Source organism: Salmo trutta, chromosome 27 (assembly GCF_901001165.1).
Source record: "Salmo trutta chromosome 27, fSalTru1.1, whole genome shotgun sequence".
NCBI lineage: Eukaryota > Metazoa > Chordata > Actinopteri > Salmoniformes > Salmonidae > Salmo > Salmo trutta.
The window spans coordinates 33,959,715-33,963,244 of record NC_042983.1 but is presented as its reverse complement, the minus strand read 5'-3'; the positions used below and the strand labels follow the sequence as shown (position 1 = coordinate 33,963,244).

General features: G+C 45.2%; 1 non-coding gene across 1 annotated transcript; it reads right to left on the bottom strand.

The window, feature by feature from the left end:
• Positions 1-3,111: 3,111 nt before the first annotated feature.
• Positions 3,112-3,168, bottom strand: LOC115165199 (U7 small nuclear RNA). Its single transcript, XR_003870098.1, has one exon. It is a non-coding gene; the product is annotated as a U7 small nuclear RNA (small nuclear RNA).
• Positions 3,169-3,530: the final 362 nt, after the last annotated feature.

The following is a 3,530-nucleotide window of genomic DNA, read 5'->3' as shown; positions in this document are numbered from 1 at the left end:
TGTGTGTGTGTGTGTGTGTGTGTGTGTGTGTGTGTGGTGTTGTGCTTCTACATTATTCCTCTACTGTACTGTTTAACTCATATCTCTATAGAGAAAACTCCTCTTGCTTGAATTGTCACTCTTTGAGACAAATGATCCACACTTCAGTGAATAACATGGCATTTCCAACTCCATCATGTAGCTACTATTTCTAAGAGCTACCGGTGTGTGTGTGTGTGTGTGTGTGTGTGTGTGTGTGTGTGGTGTGTGTGTGTGTGTGTGGTGTGTGTGTGTGTGGTGTGTGTGTGTGTGTGTGTGTGTGTGTGTGTGTATGGGTGTATGGGTGTATGGGTGTATGGGTGTGTGTGTACTGTAATTAGATTATTAGTGTGAGCACTGTTTCCTCCAGACACATGCCTGTAAACAGACCCAGGTCCCTGTTAACCACGCTGAGGGTGGACTCCACATCCGTTCACCGGCTGCTCGGTGGGCTCATAGCTGCGTCGTTTGATGACCAGGGGAAACCAGGTGTCCTGAGACAGAAAAATACAGAGAAGGAGAAAGAGAGGAAGAGAAAGAGAGGGAGAGAAAGAGAGGGAGAGAAAGAGAGGGAGAGAAAGAGAGGGAGAGAAAGAGAGGGAAAGATACAGGGGAAGAGAGAGGGAAACGGACCGTTACGTGATCCAGCGGTTGACATGACGTGGGCCCCGTCTGAGATGGACGGGACAGGAAAAGGCCACGCGCAGAGTGGAATGAAAAGGAGGATGGCAGGTCGGTGGGGCTTTGTGGGGATGGAGGAGAGCTACCAGATTTCACAGTCTCCTGTCAGAATTAGATGTTCATCCATGTTTCTCAAACGTCAAATTTCAAGTGTTTAAGGTTAAGTTTAGACATTAACTCCATATTTTTGTTGGTGGTGATGGTAATGATGGTGATGGTGGTGGTGATGGTGATGGTGAAGGTGGTGGTGATGGTAGTGGTGATGGTGGTGGTGACGGTGGTGGTGACGCTGACGATGATGGTGGTGATGATGGTAGTAGTGATGGTGGTGGTAATGGTGAAGGTGGTGGTGATGGTGTTGATGTTGAAGGTGGTGGTGATGGTGAAGCTGGTAATGGGGTTGCTGTTGAAGGTGGTGGTGATGGTGAAAGTAGTGGTGGTGGTGATGATGGTGGTGATGGTGGTGGTGACAGTGGTGAAGGTAGTGGTGTTGATGTTGAAGGTGGTGGTGATGGTGAAGATGGTGGTGATGATGGTGGTGATGGTGGTGGTGTTAGTGGTGACGGGGGTGAAGGTAGTGGTGGTAGTGGTGATGGTGTTTATGGTGGTGGTGTACTGAACCCCAGAAGGAAAGCCATCCAGAAGCACACTGGTCCTTAAGCCCAGCCTGGCAATGCTCCCTGTCTCAGCCACACCCATTGCCACAGACCAGGATGTGGAACAGGACCAGGAGACCAGCAGGCAGCCTCACACCCAGGGATAAGGACCCCTCCTCTACTGTACTGTTAAACTCAAATCTCTATAGAGAAAACTCTCTTGCTTGAATTGTCACTCTTTGAGACAAATGATTCACACTTCAGTGAAGAACATGACATTTCCAACGCCGTCGTGCAACTACTACTTCTAAGAGCTACCGGTAAGGCCCCACTGGATCCCTCTCATATTTCCACATAACAGTGACATCCCAAAGTCTTATACAGAGGGATCAAGACAGCTATTGATTTTTACTGTTGATCTGTTTTTCCTGCCTTCTATATGATGATGCTGATGGTGGTGATGTTGAAGGTGGTGGTGGTGGTGGTGATGGTGGTGACGGTGGTGAAGGTAGTGATGGTAGTGGTGATGGTGGTGGTGGTGGTGGTGATGTTTGTGGTGGTGACGGTGGTGAAGGTAGTGGTGGTAGTGGTGGTGGTGGTGATGGTTGTGGTGGTGACGGTGGTGAAGATAGTGGTGGTAGTGGTGATGGTGGTGGTGGTAAAGATAGTGGTGGTGGTGATGGTTGTGGTGGTGACGATGGTGAAGATAGTGGTGGTAGTGGTGATAGTGGTGGTGGTGATGGTTGTGGTGGTGACGATGGTGAAGATAGTGGTGGTAGTGGTGATAGTGGTGGTGGTGATGGTTGTGGTGGTGACGGTGGTGAAGGTAGTGGTGGTAGTGGTGATAGTGGTGGTGGTGATGGTTGTGGTGGTGACGGTGGTGAAGGTAGTGGTGGTAGTGGTGATAGTGGTGGTGGTGATGGTTGTGGTGGTGACGGTGGTGAAGGTAGTGGTGGTAGTGGTGATAGTGGTGGTGGTGATGGTTGTGGTGGTGACGGTGGTGAAGATAGTGGTGGTAGTGGTGGTGGTGGTGGTGGTGGTGATGGTGGTGGTGGGGATGGTGGTGGTGTACATTTCCAACTCCATCGTGTAACTACTACTTCTAAGAGCTGCTGGTAAGGCCACACGGGATCCCTCTCATATTTCCACATAACAATGACATCCCAAAGTCTTCTACAGAAGGATCAAGACAAGTATTGATTTTTACCGTTGATGTGTTTTTCCTGCCTTCTATATGTTTTCTATTTGAACTGTAACATGGTTGTTACGTGCAGAATACCATTTATCCCATGAGTGTTAGACAATGTGTACATCCCAGTCTTCTTTACGGCAATAGAGGGAATAGATCTGGCCTGGCTTATGAAGATGGAGGTGGTGTTTCTAAGAGGTTGACACAAAACTTCAACAGCTCACAGCTCATTCATGCAGTTCTGCTATGGCCAAAAAGCCATAGGATGTAATGGCACTGTAATGATTTGACCTTTTGCTCAGGGTTTCCAACCCAGTACGGCGAAGCAACAACCCTCCCCATATGAAAAGAATATATATACTATGGTATAAATACTATAGTATTCACTGTAGTGTTTTTTCAGACTTTACTGTAGTAGAAGAAAACTGTAGTATTTCAGCTTTAGCAATTAAAATGTAGTATTGTAGTATACTGCAGTATTTACTGTATTGGTTTTGCAGACTGTAGTATTTACTGTAGTGTTTTTGTAGACTGTGGTATACCTTTTATTATTTAATGTGGCAATTTTGCAGAAATTACAGTGGATTTTACTATAGTGTTTTTTTTATATATATTTTATATAGAAGTGGAGGCTTTCTCCTTGAGAAAACCTACTGGAGAAATACTAAAAGAGAACATGTTCCATAACCTGTAGACAAAAATATTATTTTTTAAAATCTTTATTTAACTAGGCAAGACACTTAAGAACAAATTCTTATTTTCAACGATGGCCTAGGAACTGTGGGTTAATTGCCTTGTTCAGGGGCAGAACTACAGATTTGTACCTTGTTGGCTCAGTGATTTGAACTTGCAACCTTTTGGTTACTAATCCAATGCTCTATCCACTAGGCTACACTGCCACAATAGATAGGTTGATTGATAGATAGATAGATAGATAGATAGATAGATAGATAGATAGATAGATAGATAGATAGATAGATAGATAGATAGATAGATAGATAGATAGATAGATAGATAGATAGATAGATAGATAGATAGATAGATAG